The 15,383-nt window shown below is 63.9% G+C and overlaps 1 pseudogene; it reads right to left on the bottom strand.

Moving 5' to 3' along the window:
- Positions 1 to 6,835: 6,835 nt before the first annotated feature.
- LOC137362210 (beta-2-glycoprotein 1-like) overlaps positions 6,836 to 15,383 on the bottom strand; it is a 31,035-nt pseudogene continuing 22,487 nt past the window's right edge.

The raw sequence follows: 15,383 nt of genomic DNA, 5'->3' as shown, positions 1-15,383 counted from the left end.
CCTCACTCTGTCTCTCTCACTGTCCCTCTCTCTCTCTCTCTCTCTCTCCCTGTCCCCCTCTCTCTCTCTCTGTCTCTCTCTCTGCCGCTCTGTCTTTCTGTGTCTCTCTCTCTCTTTGTCTTTCTCTGTCTCCCTCTCTCTCGCTCTCTCTCTGTCTCTCTCCCTCTCTGTCCCTCTCTCTCTCTCTGTCTCTCTCTCTGCCGCTCTGTCTTTCTGTGTCTCTCTCTCTCTCTCTCTCTCTCTCTTTTTTTTAGAGATGCAGCACTGAAACAGGCCCTTCGGCCCACCGAGTCTGTGCCGACCATCAACCACCCATTTATACTAATCCCATATTCCTATCACATCCCACCTGTCCCTATATATTTCCCTACCATCTACCCATACTAGGGGCAATTTATAATGGCCAATGAACCTATCAACCTGCAAGTCTTTGGCATGTGGGAGGAAACCGGAGCACCCGGAGGAAACCCACGCAGACACAGGGAGAACTTGCAAACTCCGCACAGGCAGTACCCAGAATCGAACCCGGGTCCCTGGAGCTGTGAGGCTGCGGTGCTAACCACTGCGCCACTGTGCCGCCCTCTCTGTCTCTCTCTCTCTTTCTGTCTGTCTCTCTCTCTCTATCTCTCTCTCTCTGTCTGTCTGTTCTCTCTGTCTCTCTCTGTCTCTCTCTCTCTCTCTCTCGCTCTCTCTCTCTCTCTGTCTCTCTCTCTCTCTCTGTCTCTCTCTCTCTCTCTGTCTCTCTCTCTCGCTCTCTCTGTCTCCTTTACCCAGGAATGACTTCATGTTTGGATCAAAGCTTTTATTCATGAACTCTGGTGACATCATTGTATCTGAGGAGTGAGGGGACCGGGGAGAAGGTGGGGAGTGAGGGATACGGGGAGAAGGTGGGGAGTGAGGGATATGGGGAGAAGGTGGGGAGTGAGGGAGTCGGGGAGAAGGTGGGGAGTGAGGGAGTCGGGGAGAAGGTGGGGAGTGAGGGATACGGGGAGAAGGTGGGGAGTGAGGGATACGGGGAGAAGGTGGGGAGTGAGGGATACGGGGAGAAGGTGGGGAGGGAGGGATATGGGGAGAAGGTGGGGAGTGAGGGATCCGGGGAGAAGGTGGGGAGTGAGGGATACGGGGAGAAGGTGGGGAGTGAGGGATACGGGGAGAAGGTGGGGAGTGAGGGATACGGGGAGAAGGTGGGGAGTGAGGGATACGGGGAGAAGGTGGGGAGTGAGGGAGTCGGGGAGAAGGTGGGGAGTGAGGGAGTCGGGGAGAAGGTGGAGAGTGAGGGATCCGGGGAGACGGTGGGGAGTGAGGGAGTCGGGGAGAAGGTGGGGAGTGAGGGATATGGGGAGAAGGTGGAAGGTGAGGGATCCGGGGAGAAGGTGGGGAGTGAGGGATACGGGGAGAAGGTGGGGAGTGAGGGATCCGGGGAGAAGGTGGGGAGTGAGGGATATGGGGAGAAGGTGGGGAGTGAGGGATACGGGGGGTGGAAGGTGAGGGATCCGGGGAGAAGGTGGGGAGTGAGGGATACGGGGAGAAGGTGGGGAGTGAGGGATCCGGGGAGAAGGTGGGGAGTGAGGGATATGGGGAGAAGGTGGGGAGTGAGGGATACGGGGAGAAGGTGGGGAGGGAGGGATATGGGGAGAAGGTGGGGAGTGAGGGATCCGGGGAGAAGGTGGGGAGTGAGGGATATGGGGAGAAGGTGGGGAGTGAGGGATCCGGGGAGAAGGTGGGGAGTGAGGGAGACGGGGAGAAGGTGGGGAGTGAGGGATACGGGGAGAAGGTGGGGAGTGAGGGAGACGGGGAGATGGTGAGGAGGGAGGGAGACGGGGAGAAGGTGAGGAGGGAGGGAGACGGGGAGATGGTGAGGAGGGAGGGAGACGGGGAGAAGGTGAGGAGGGGGACGGGGAGATGGTGAGGAGGGAGGGAGACGGGGAGAAGGTGGGGAGGGAGGGCGATGGGGAGAAGGTGGGAGGGAGGGAGACGGGGAGAGGGTGTGGAGGGAGGGAAACGGGGAGAAGGTGTGGAGGGAGGGAGTCGGGGAGAAGGTGTGGAGGGAAGGAGTCGGGGAGAAGGTGAGGAGGGAGGGAGTCGGGGAGAAGGTGGGGAGTGAGGGATCCGGGGAGAAGGTGGGGAGTGAGGGATATGGGGAGAAGGTGGGGAGTGAGGGATACGGGGAGAAGGTGGGGAGGGAGGGATATGGGGAGAAGGTGGGGAGTGAGGGATCCGGGGAGAAGGTGGGGAGTGAGGGATATGGGGAGAAGGTGGGGAGTGAGGGATCCGGGGAGAAGGTGGGGAGTGAGGGAGACGGGGAGAAGGTGGGGAGTGAGGGATACGGGGAGAAGGTGGGGAGGGAGGGATACGGGGAGAAGGTGGGGAGGGAGGGAGGGATACGGGGAGAAGGTGAGGAGGGAGGGAGGGATACGGGGAGAAGGTGGGGAGTGAGCGATACGGGGAGAAGGTGGGGAGTGAGGGAGACGGGGAGAAGGTGAGGAGGGAGGGAGACGGGGAGAAGGTGAGGAGGGAGGGAGACGGGGAGAAGGTAAGGAGGGAGACGGGGAGATGGTGAGGAGGGAGGGAGACGGGGAGAAGGTGAGGAGGGGGACGGGGAGATGGTGAGGAGGGAGGGAGACGGGGAGAAGGTGGGGAGGGAGGGCGATGGGGAGAAGGTGGGAGGGAGGGAGACGGGGAGAGGGTGTGGACGGAGGGAAACGGGGAGAAGGTGTGGAGGGAGGGAGTCGGGGAGAAGGTGTGGAGGGAAGGAGTCGGGGAGAAGGTGAGGAGGGAGGGAGTCGGGGAGAAGGTGGGGAGTGAGGGATACGGAGAGAAGGTGGGGAGTGAGGGATACGGGGAGAAGGTGGGGAGTGAGGGATACGGGGAGAAGGTGGGGAGTGAGGGATACGGGGAGAAGGTGGGGAGTGAGGGATACGGGGAGAAGGTGGGGAGTGAGGGATACGGGGAGAAGGTGGGGAGTGAGGGACACGGGGAGAAGGTGGGGAGTGAGGGATACGGGGAGAAGGTGGGGAGTGAGGGATACGGGGAGAAGGTGGGGAGTGAGGGATATGGGGAGAAGGTGGGGAGTGAGGGAGACGGGGAGAGGGGGGGGAGTGAGGGATACGGGGAGAAGGTGGGGAGTGAGGGATACGGGGAGAAGGTGGGGAGTGAGGGATACGGAGAGAAGGTGGGGAGTGAGGGATACGGGGAGAAGGTGGGGAGTGAGGGACACGGGGAGAAGGTGGGGAGTGAGGGATACGGGGAGAAGGTGGGGAGGGAGGGAGACGGGGAGAAGGTGGGGAGGGAGGGAAACGGGGAGAGGGTGGGGAGTGAGGGAGACGGGGAGAAGGTGTGGAGGGAGGGAGACGGGGAGAGGGTGTGGAGTGAGGGACACGGGGAGAAGGTGGGGAGTGAGGGACACGGGGAGAAGGTGGGGAGTGAGGGATACGGGGAGAAGGTGGGGAGTGAGGGATACGGGGAGAAGGTGGGGAGTGAGGGATACGGGGAGTGGGGGGGTAGTGAGGGATATGGGGAGAAGGCGGGGAGTGAGGGATACGGGGAAAAGGTGGGGAGTGAGGGAGACGGGGAGAAGGTGTGGAGGGAGGGAGACGGGGAGAGGGTGTGGAGGGAGGGAGACGGGGAGAGGGTGGGGAGGGAGGGAGTCGGGGAGATGGTGGGGAGGGAGGGAGACGGGGAGAAGGTGGGGAGGGAGGGAAACGGGGAGAGGGTGGGGAGTGAGGGAGACGGGGAGAAGGTGGGGAGGGAGGGAGACGGGGAGAGGGTGTGGTGGGAGCGAGACGGGGAGAAGGTGTGGAGGGAGGGAGACGGGGAGAAGTTGTGGAGGGAGGGAGACGGGGAGAGGGTGGGGAGGGAGGGAGACGGGGAGAGGGTGGGGAGGGAGGGAGACGGGGAGAGGGTGTGGAGGGGAGGGAGACGGGGAGGTGGTGAGGAGGGAGGGAGACGGGGAGAAGGTGTGGAGGGAGGGAGACGGGGAGAGGTTGGGGAGGGATGGAGACGGGGAGAAGGTGGGGAGGGAGGGAGACGGGGAGAAGGTGGGGAGGGAGGGAGACGGGGAGAGGGTGGGGAGGGAGGGAGACGGGGAGAAGGTGGGGAGGGAGGGATACCGGGAGAAGGTGTGGAGGGAGGGAGACGGGGAGAGGGTGTGGAGGGAGGGAGACGGGGAGAGGGTGGGGAGGGAGGGAGACGGGGAGAGGGTGGGGAGTAAGGGATACGGGGAGAAGTTGTGGAGGGAGGGAGACGGGGAGAAGGTGGGGAGGGAGGGAGGCGGGGAGAAGGTGGGGAGGGAGGGAGGCGGGGAGAGGGTGGGGAGGGAGGGAGACGGGGAGAGGGTGTGGTGGGAGGGAGACGGGGAGGTGGTGAGGAGGGAGGGAGACGGGGAGGTGGTGAGGAGGGAGGGAGACGGGGAGAAGGTGTGGAGGGAGGGAGACGGGGAGAGGGTGTGGTGGGAGGGAGACGAGGGAGAAGGTGTGGAGGGAGGGAGACGGGGAGGTGGTGAGGAGGGAGGGGGACGGGGAGAAGGTGGGGAGGGAGGGAGACGGGGAGGTGGTGAGGAGGGAGGGAGACGGGGAGGTGGTGAGGAGGGAGGGAGACGGGGAGAAGGTGTGGAGGGAGGGAGACGGGGAGAGGGTGGGGAGGGAGGGAGACGGGGAGAGGGTGTGGTGGGAGGGAGACGGGGAGAAGGTGGGGAGCGAGGGAGACGGGTGAGAAGGTGGGGAGGTAGGGAGACGGGGAGAAGCTGGGGAGCGAGGGAGACGGACGAGAAGCTGGGGAGCGAGGGAGACGGGCGAGAAGGTGGGGAGGGAGGGAGACGGGGAGAAGGTGTGGAGGGAGGGAGACGGGGAGAAGGTGTGGAGGGAGGGAGACGGCAGAAGGTTGGGAGGGAGGGAGACGGGGAGAAGGTGTGGAGGGAGGGAGACGGGGAGAAGGTGTGGAGGGAGGGAGACGGACGAGAAGCTGGGGAGCGAGGGAGACGGGCGAGAAGGTGGGGAGGGAGGGAGACGGGGAGAAGGTGTGGAGGGAGGGAGACGGGCGAGAAGCTGGGGAGCGAGGGAGTCGGGGAGAAGCTGGGGAGCGAGGGAGACGGACGAGAAGCTGGGGAGCGAGGGAGACGGGCGAGAAGGTGGGGAGGGAGGGAGACGGGGAGAAGGTGTGGAGGGAGGGAGACGGGGAGAAGGTGTGGAGGGAGGGAGACGGCAGAAGGTTGGGAGGGAGGGAGACGGGGAGAAGGTGTGGAGGGTGGGAGATGGGGAGAAGGTGGGGAGGGAGGGAGACGGTGTGGAGGGAGGGAGACGGGGAGAAGGTGTGGAGGGAGGGAGACGGGGAGAAGGTGTGGAGGGAGGGAGACGGGGAGAAGGAGTGGAGGGAGGGAGACGGGGAGAAGGTGGGGAGGGAAGGAGATGGTGTGGAGGGAGGGAGACGGGGAGAAGGTGTGGAGGGAGGGAGACGGGGAGAAGGAGTGGAGGGAGGGAGACGGGGAGAAGGTGGGGAGGGAAGGAGATGGTGTGGAGGGAGGGAGACGGGGAGAAGGTGTGGAGGGAGGGAGACGGGGAGAAGGTGTGGAGGGTGGGAGACGGGGAGAAGGTGGGGAGGGAGGGAGACGGTGTGGAGGGAGGGAGACGGGGAGAAGGTGTGGAGGGAGGGAGACGTGGAGGTGGTGAGGAGGGAGGGAGACGTGGAGGTGGTGAGGAGGGAGGGAGACGTGGAGGTGGTGAGGAGGGAGGGAGACGTGGAGGTGGTGAGGAGGGAGGGAGACGTGGAGGTGGTGAGGAGGGAGGGAGACGTGGAGGTGGTGAGGAGGGAGGGAGACGGGGAGAAGGTGGGGAGGGTGGGAGACGGGGAGAAGGTAGGGAGGGAGGGAGACGGTGTGGAGGGAGGGAGACGGGGAGGTGGTGAGGAGGGAGGGAGACGTGGAGGTGGTGAGGAGGGAGGGAGACGTGGAGGTGGTGAGGAGGGAGGGAGACGGGGAGAAGGTGTGGAGGGAGGGAGAAGTGGAGAAGGTGTGGAGGGAGGGAGACGGGGAGAAGGTGTGGAGGGTGGGAGACGGGGAGAAGGTGTGGAGGGAGGGAGACGGGGAGGTGGTGAGGAGGGAGGGAGACGTGGAGGTGGTGAGGAGGGAGGGAGACGTGGAGGTGGTGAGGAGGGAGGGAGACGTGGAGGTGGTGAGGAGGGAGGGAGACGGGAGAAGGTGTGGAGGGAGGGAGAAGTGGAGAAGGTGTGGAGGGAGGGAGACGGGGAGAAGGTGTGGAGGGTGGGAGACGGGGAGAAGTTGTGGAGGGAGGGAGACGGGGAGAGGGTGTGGTGGGAGGGAGACGGGGAGAAGGTGGGGAGGGAGTCGGGGAGAAGGTGAGGAGGGAGGGAGACCGGGAGAAGGTGTGGAGGGAGGGAGACGGGGAGAAGGTGTGGAGGGAGGGAGACGGGGAGAAGGTGTGGAGGAGGGAGACGGGGAGAAGGTGTGGAGGGTGGGAGACGGGGAGTAGGTGGGGAGGGAGGGAGACGGGGAGAAGGTGTGGAGGGTGGGAGACGGGGAGAAGGTGGGGAGGGAGGGAGACGGTGTGGAGGGAGGGAGACGGGGAGAAGGTGTGGAGGGAGGGAGACGTGGAGGTGGTGAGGAGGGAGGGAGACGTGGAGGTGGTGAGGAGGGAGGGAGACGTGGAGGTGGTGAGGAGGGAGGGAGACGTGGAGGTGGTGAGGAGGGAGGGAGACGGGGAGAAGGTGTGGAGGGAGGGAGAAGGGGAGAAGGTTGGGAGGGAGAGAAGTGACTATCTGATTTGATCCATGCTTTTTCACCCTCCCTGTTGACCATTCTGGTAGCTTGGCCTTTGTGGGACGATGTAACCGAGACTCTCTGAAGGCTGGCGGCTCGATCCACTGAGCGGGTACCGGGTGCAGGAGGATATCGCCATTCCCTGTCCGCCGGGCGTCCCTATCTACTGCCTCTCCTCTCTGCACTCGTCCATCTCCGAGGCAACTCTCCAGGGGAACAGGGTGAATCGTACCCAGGAGGGCTCTGCAGGGAGGTCAACACACACAGCATGAGTTACCCTCACGGGGTCAAACTTTAACCCCTCACCCCTCTGTGACCCCAGAGGGAGATCCTTTGCATCCCACCCCATCCCAGCCAGGGGTCAGTCCCCATGGAGAGATCCGTCCTTCAGACCAGTGAGTGGGTCTGTCCCCATGGAGAGACCCATTCCCCCCAGCGAGAGGTCAGTCCCCATGGAGAGACCCATTCCCCCCAGCGAGGGGTCAGTCCCCATGGAGAGATCCGTCCTTCGCCCCCAGCGTTAGGGCAGTCTCCATGGGGAGACCCGTTCCCCTCAGTGAATGGTCAGTCATCATGGGGGAGACCCATTTCCCCCCCAGCGAGGGTTCAGTCCCCATGGGGAGATGGTTTCCCCCCAGCGAGGGTTCAGTCCCCATGGGGAGATGGTTTCCCCCCAGCGAGGGTTCAGTCCCCATGGGGAGATCCGTCCTTCAGACCAGTGAGTGGTCTGTCCCCATGGAGAGACCCATTCCCCCCAGCGAGGGGTCAGTCCCCATGGAGAGACCCATTCCCCCCAGCGAGGGGTCAGTCCCCATGGAGAGATCCGTCCTTCGCCCCCAGCGTTAGGGCAGTCTCCATGGGGAGACCCGTTCCCCTCAGTGAATGGTCAGTCATCATGGGGGAGACCTGTTTCCCCCCCACAATGAGGGGTCAGTCCCCATGGGGGAGACCCGTTTCCCCCAGCGAGGGGTCAGTCTCCATGGGGAGATGGTTTCCCCCCAGCGAGGGGTCAGACCCCATGGGGGAGACCCGTTTCCCCCCAGTGAGAGGTCAGTCCCCATGGGGGAGACCTGTTTCCCCCCCACAATGAGGGGTCAGTCCCCATGGGGGAGACCAGTTTCCCCCCCAGCGAGGGGTCAGCCCCCATGGGGGAGACCCGTTTCCCCCCAGTGAGAGGTCAGTCTCCATGGGGAGATGGTTTCCCCCCAGCGAGGGTTCAGTCCCCATGGGGAGACCTGTTGTCTTCCCCCACCCACCCCCCCAGCGAGGGGTCAGTCCTGGTCGGAGAGGCGGGAATGGTATCTGAAGTGGGGTCATGCTGCTATTGACCTTTATAGCAGGAAGGTACGCGAAGCTGGCCATTCCGACACTGAGACGAGACGGAGTAACTGCAGGACCTCCTCTTGTCAACGCAGTAGAAGTCGACCTCATCTTGGTGCTTTACTCTCGCTCCAGGGAGCACCGACGGCCATAATTTCTCCCCTTGTACAACACTCGGCTTCTGTGCGGCAGAATTTTGCAGGAAGCTGCTGGAGCAACGAATAGGTACATCAGTGCGACTGGGACTGAGGGAGACGGGAGCCTCTCGGTGCCTGTGGGTGAGGGTCAGTGTGTACAGAGGGAGACGGGAGCCTCTCGGTCCCTGTGGGTGAGGGTCAGTGTGTACTGAGGAGACGGGAGCCTCTCGGTCCCTGTGGGTGAGGGTCAGTGTGTACTGAGGGAGACAGGAGCCTCTCGGTCCCCTGTGGGTGAGGGTCAGTGTGTACTGAGGGAGACGGGAGCCTCTCGGTCCCTGTGGATGAGGGTCAGTGTGTACTGAGGGAGACGGGAGCCTCTCGGTCCCTGTGGATGAGGGTCAGTGTGTACCGAGGGAGACGGGAGCCTCTCGGTCCCTGTGGATGAGGGTCAGTGTGTACTGAGGGAGACGGGAGCCTCTCGGTCCCTGTGGATGAGGGTCAGTGTGTACTGAGGGAGACGGGAGCCTCTCGGTCCCTGTGGGTGAGGGTCAGTGCGTACTGAGGGAGACGGGAGCCTCTCGGTCTCTGTGGGTGAGGGTCAGTGTGTACTGAGGGAGACGGGAGCCTCTCGGTCCCTGTGGGTGAGGGTCAGTGTGTACTGAGGGAGACGGGAGCCTCTCGGTGCCTGTGGGTGAGGGTCAGTGTGTACTGAGGAGACGGGAGCCTCTCGGTCCCTGTGGGTGAGGGTCAGTGTGTACTGAGGGAGACGGGAGCCTCTCGGTCCCTGTGGGTGAGGGTCAGTGTGTACTGAGGGAGACCGGGAGCCTCTCGGTGCCTGTGGGTGAGGGTCAGTGTGTACTGAGGGAGACGGGAGCCTCTCGGTCGCTGTGGGTGAGGGTCAGTGTGTACTGAGGGAGACGGGAGCCTCTCGGTGCCTGTGGGTGAGGGTCAGTGTGTACTGAGGGAGACGGGAGCCTCTCAGTCCCTGTGGATGAGGGTCAGTGCGACTGGGGACTGAGGGAGACGGGAGCCTCTCGGTCCCTGTGGGTGAGGGGTCAGTGTGTACTGAGGGAGACGGGAACCTCTCGGTCCCTGTGGGTGAGGGTCAGTGTGTACTGAGGGAGACGGGAGCCTCTCGGTCCCTGTGGGTGAGGGTCAGTGTGTACTGAGGGAGACGGGAGCCTCTCGTCCCTGTGGGTGAGGGTCAGTGCGACTGGGGACTGAGGGAGACGGGAGCCTCTCGGTGCCTGTGGGTGAGGGTCAGTGTGTACTGAGGGAGACGGGAGCCTCTCGGTCCCTGTGGGTGAGGGTCAGTGTGTACTGAGGGAGACGGGAGCCTCTCGGTCCCTGTGGGTGAGGGTCAGTGTGTACTGAGGGAGACGGGAGCCTCTCGGTCCCTGTGGGTGGAGGGTCAGTGTGTACTGAGGGAGACGGGAGCCTCTCGGTCCCTGTGGGTGAGGGTCAGTGCGGTACTGAGGGAGACGGGAGCCTCTCGGTCCCTGTGGGTGAGGGTCAGTGTGTACTGAGGGAGACGGGAGCCTCTCGGTCCCTGTGGGTGAGGGTCAGTGTGTACTGAGGGAGACGGGAGCCTCTCGGTCCCTGTGGGTGAGGGTCAGTGTGTACTGAGGGAGACGGGAGCCTCTCAGTCCCTGTGGGTGAGGGTCAGTGTTGTACTGAGGGAGACGGGAGCCTCTCGGTCCCTGTGGGTGAGGGTCAGTGTGTACTGAGGGAGACGGGTGTCTCTCGGTCCCTGTGGGTGAGGTCAGTGTGTACTGAGGGAGACGGGAGCCTCTCGGTCCCTGTGGGTGAGGGTCAGTGCGACTGGGGACTGAGGGAGACGGGAGCCTCTCGGTCCCTGTGGGTGAGGGTCAGTGTGTACTGAGGGAGAAGGGAGCCTCTCGGTCCCTGTGGGTGAGGGTCAGTGCGACTGGGGACTGAGGGAGACGGGAGCCTCTCGGTCCCTGTGGGGTGAGGGTCGGTGTGTACTGAGGGAGACGGGAGCCTCTCGGTCCCTGTGGGTGAGGGTCAGTGTGTACTGAGGGAGACGGGAGCCTCTCGGTCCCTGTGGGTGAGGGTCGGTGTGTACTGAGGGAGACGGGAGCCTCTCGGTCCCTGTGGGTGAGGGTCAATGTGTACTGAGGGAGACGGGAGCCTCTCGGTCCCTGTGGGTGAGGGTCAGTGCGTACTGAGGGAGACGGGAGCCTCTCGGTCCCTGTGGGTGAGGGTCAGTGTGTACTGAGGGAGACGGGAGCCTCTCGGTCCCTGTGGGTGAGGGTCAGTGTGTTCTGAGGGAGACGGGAGCCTCTCGGTCCCTGTGGGTGAGAGTCCGTGTGTACTGAGGGAGACGGGAGCCTCTCGGTCCCTGTGGGTGAGGGTCAGTGCGTACTGAGGGAGACGGGAGCCTCTCGGTCCCTGTGGGTGAGGGTCAGTGTGTACTGAGGGAGACGGGAGCCTCTCGGTCCCTGTGGGTGAGGGTCAGTGTGTTCTGAGGGAGACGGGAGCCTCTCGGTCCTTGTGGGTGAGGGTCATGTGTACTGAGGGAGACGGGAGCCTCTCGGTCCCTGTGGGTGAGGGTCAGTGTGCACTGAGGGAGACGGGAGCCTCTCAGTCCCTGTGGGTGAGGGTCAGTGTGTACTGAGGGAGACGGGAGCCTCTCGTCCCTGTGGGTGAGGGTCAGTGTGTACTGAGGGAGACGGGAGCCTCTCAGTCCCTGTGGGTGAGGGTCAGTGTGTACTGAGGGAGACGGGAGCCTCTCAGTCCCTGTGGGTGAGGGTCAGTGTGTACTGAGGGAGACGGGAGCCTCTCGGTCCCTGTGGGTGAGGGTCAGTGTGTACTGAGGGAGACGGAACCTCTCGGTCCCTGTGGGTTGATCAGTGTGTACTGAGGGAGACGGGAACATCTCGGTCCCTGTGGGTGAGGGTCAGTGTGTACTGAGGGAGACGGGAGCCTCTCGGTCCCTGTGGGTGAGGGTCGGTGTGTACTGAGGGAGACGGGAGCCTCTCGGTCCCTGTGGGTGAGGGTCGGTGTGTACTGAGGGAGACGGGAGCCTCTCGGTCCCTGTGGGTGAGGGTCAGTGTGTACTGAGGGAGACGGGAGCCTCTCGGTCCCTGTGGGTGAGGGTCAGTGTGTACTGAGGGAGACGGGAGCCTCTCGGTCCCTGTGGGTGAGGGTCAGTGTGTACTGAGGGAGACGGGAGCCTCTCGGTCCCTGTGGGTGAGGGTCAGTGTGTACTGAGGGAGACGGGAGCCTCTCGGTCCCTGTGGGTGAGGGTCGGTGTGTTCTGAGGGAGACGGGAGCCTCTCGGTGCCAGTGGGTGATGGTCAGTGTGTACTGAGGGAGACGGGAGCCTCTCGGTCCCTGTGGGTGAGGGTCGGTGTGTTCTGAGGGAGACGGGAGCCTCTCGGTCCCTGTGGGTGAGGGTCAGTGTGTACTGAGGGAGACGGGAGCCTCTCGGTCCCTGTGGGTGAGGGTCAGTGTGTTCTGAGGGAGACGGGAGACTCACGGTCCCTGTGGGTGAGGGTCAGTGTGTACTGAGGGAGACGGGAGCCTCTCCGTCCTTGTGAGTGAGGGTCAGTGTGTACTGAGGGAGACGGGAGCCTCTCGGTCCCTGTGGGTGAGGGTCAGTGTGTACTGAGGGAGACGGGAGCCTCTCGGTCCCTGTGGGTGAGGGTCAGTGTGTTCTGAGGGAGACGGGAGCCTCTCGGTCCCTGTGGGTGACGGTCAGTGTGTACTGAGGGAGACGGGAGCCTCTCGGTCCCTGTGGGTGATGGTCAGTGCGGGTGCTGAGGGAGACGGGAGTCTCTCGGTCCCTGTGGGTGAGGGTCAGTGTGTACTGAGGGAGACGGGAGCCTCTCGGTCCCTGTGGGTGAGGGTCAGTGTGTACTGAGGGAGACGGGAGCCTCTCGGTCCCTGTGGGTGAGGGTCAGTGTGTACAGAGGGAGACGGGAGCCTCTCAGTCCCTGTGGGTGAGGGTCAGTGTGTACTGAGGGAGACGGGAGCCTCTCGGTCCCTGTGGGTGAGGGTCAGTGTGTACCGAGGGAGACGGGAGCCTCTCGGTCCCTGTGGGTGAGGGTCAGTGTGTACCGAGGGAGACGGGAGCCTCTCGGTCCCTGTGGGTGAGGGTCAGTGTGTACTGAGGGAGACGGGAGCCTCTCGGTCCCTGTGGGTGAGGGTCAGTGTGTACTGAGGGAGACGGGAGCCTCTCGGTCCCTGTGGGTGAGGGACAGTGTGTACTGAGGGAGACGGGAGCCTCTCGGTCCCTGTGGGTGAGGGTCAGTGTGTACTGAGGGAGACGGGAGCCTCTCGGTCCCTGTGGGTGAGGGTCAGTGTGTACTGAGGGAGACGGGAGCCTCTCGGTCCCTGTGGGTGAGGGTCAGTGTGTACTGAGGGAGACGGGAGCCTCTCGGTCCCTGTGGGTGAGGGTCAGTGTGTACTGAGGGAGACGAGAGCCTCTCGGTCCCTGTGGGTGAGGGTCGGTGTGTACTGAGGGAGACGGGAGCCTCTCGGTCCCTGTGGATGAGGGTCAGTGTGTACTGAGGGAGACGGGAGACTCTCGGTCCCTGTGGGTGAGGGTCAGTGCGGGTACTGAGGGAGACGGGAGCCTCTCGGTCCCTGTGGGTGATGGTCAGTGTGTACTGAGGGAGACGGGAGCCTCTCGGTCCCTGTGGGTGAGGGTCAGTGTGTACTGAGGGAGACGGGAGCCTCTCGGTCCCTGTGGGTGAGGGTCAGTGCGTACTGAGGGAGACGGGAGCCTCTCGGTCCCTGTGGGTGAGGGTCAGTGTGTCCTGAGGGAGACGGGAGACTCTCGGTCCCTGTGGGTGAGGGTCAGTGCGGGTACTGAGGGAGACGGGAGCCTCTCGGTCCCTGTGGGTGATGGTCAGTGTGTACTGAGGGAGACGGGAGCCTCTCGGTCCCTGTGGGTGAGGGTCAGTGTGTACTGAGGGAGACGGGAGCCTCTCGGTCCCTGTGGGTGAGGGTCAGTGTGTACTGAGGGAGACGGGAGCCTCTCGGTCCCTGTGGGTGAGGGTCAGTGTGTACTGAGGGAGACGGGAGCCTCTCGGTCCCTGTGGGTGAGGGTCAGTGTGTACTGAGGGAGACGGGAGCCTCTCGGTCCCTGTGGGTGAGGGTCAGTGTGTACTGAGGGAGACGGGAGCCTCTCGGTCCCTGTGGGTGAGGGTCAGTGTGTACTGAGGGAGACGGGAGCCTCTCGGTCCCTGTGGGTGAGGGTCAGTGTGTACTGAGGGAGACGGGAGCCTCTCGGTCCCTGTGGGTGAGGGTCAGTGTGTACTGAGGGAGACGGGAGCCTCTCGGTCCCTGTGGGTGAGGGTCAGTGTGTACTGAGGGAGACGGGAGCCTCTCGGTCCCTGTGGGTGAGGGTCAGTGTGTACTGAGGGAGACGGGAGCCTCTCGGTCCCTGTGGGTGAGGGTCAGTGTGTACTGAGGGAGACGGGAGCCTCTCGGTCCCTGTGGGTGAGGGTCAGTGTGTACTGAGGGAGACGGGAGCCTCTCGGTCCCTGTGGGTGAGGGTCAGTGTGTACTGAGGGAGACGGGAGCCTCTCGGTCCCTGTGGGTGAGGGTCAGTGTGTACTGAGGGAGACGGGAGCCTCTCGGTCCCTGTGGGTGAGGGTCAGTGTGTACTGAGGGAGACGGGAGCCTCTCGGTCCCTGTGGGTGAGTGTCAGTGTGTACTGAGGGAGACGGGAGACTCTCGGTCCCTGTGGGTGAGGGTCCGTGTGTACTGAGGGAGACGGGAGCCTCTCGGTCCCTGTGGGTGAGGGTCAGTGTGTACTGAGGGAGACGGGAGCCTCTCGGTCCCTGTGGGTGAGGGTCAGTGTATACAGAGGGAGACGGGAGACTCTCGGTCCCTGTGGGTGAGGGTCAGTGTGTACTGAGGGAGACGGGAGCCTCTCGGTCCCTGTGGGTGAGGGTCAGTGTATACAGAGGGAGACGGGAGCCTCTCGGTCCCTGTGGGTGAGGGTCAGTGTGTACTGAGGGAGACGGGAGCCTCTCGGTCCCAGTGGGTGAGGGTCGGTGTGGGTACTGAGGGAGACGGGAGCCTCTCGGTCCCTGTGGGTGAGGGTCAGTGTGTACTGAGGGAGACGGGAGCCTCTCGGTCCCTGTGGGTGAGTGTCAGTGTGTACTGAGGGAGACGGGAGACTCTCGGTCCCTGTGGGTGAGGGTCCGTGTGTACTGAGGGAGACGGGAGCCTCTCGGTCCCTGTGGGTGAGGGTCAGTGTGTACTGAGGGAGACGGGAGCCTCTCGGTCCCTGTGGGTGAGGGTCAGTGTATACAGAGGGAGACGGGAGACTCTCGGTCCCTGTGGGTGAGGGTCAGTGTGTACTGAGGGAGACGGGAGCCTCTCGGTCCCTGTGGGTGAGGGTCAGTGTATACAGAGGGAGACGGGAGACTCTCGGTCCCTGTGGGTGAGGGTCAGTGTGTACTGAGGGAGACGGGAGCCTCTCGGTCCCTGTGGGTGAGGGTCAGTGTGTACTGAGGGAGACGGGAGCCTCTCGGTCCCTGTGGGTGGGGGTCAGTGCGGGTACTGAGGGAGACGGGAGCCTCTCGGTCACTGTGGGTGAGGGTCAGTGTGTACTGAGGGAGACGGGAGCCTCTCGGTCCCTGTGGGTTAGGGTCGGTGTGTACTGAGGGAGACGGGAGCCTCTCGGTCCCTGTGGGTGAGGGTCAGTGTGTACTGAGGGAGACGGGAGCCTCTCGGTCCCTGTGGGTGAGGGTCAGTGTGTACTGAGGGAGACGGGAGCCTCTCGGTGCCTGTGGGTGAGGGTCAGTGTGTACTGAGGGAGACGGGAGCCTCTCGGTCCCTGTGGGTGAGGGTCAGTGTGTACTGAGGGAGACGGGAGCCTCTCAGTCCCTGTGGGTGAGGGTCAGTGTGTACTGAGGGAGACGGGAGCCTCTCGGTCCCTGTGGGTGAGGGTCAGTGTGTACTGAGGGAGACGGGAGCCTCTCGGTCCCTGTGGGTTAGGGTCGGTGTGTACTGAGGGAGACGGGAGCCTCTCGGTCCCTGTGGGTGAGGGTCAGTGTGTACTGAGGGAGACGGGAGCCTCTCGGTCCCTGTGGGTGAGGGTCAGTGTGTACTGAGGGAGACGGGAGCCTCTCGGTCCCTGTGGGTGAGGGTCAGTGCGGGTACTGAGGGAGACAGGA

This window comes from Heterodontus francisci, unplaced genomic scaffold, assembly GCF_036365525.1.
Source record: "Heterodontus francisci isolate sHetFra1 unplaced genomic scaffold, sHetFra1.hap1 HAP1_SCAFFOLD_544, whole genome shotgun sequence".
In the NCBI taxonomy this organism is placed as follows: Eukaryota; Metazoa; Chordata; class Chondrichthyes; order Heterodontiformes; family Heterodontidae; genus Heterodontus; species Heterodontus francisci.
This window is presented reverse-complemented; position numbering and strand designations above follow the sequence as displayed.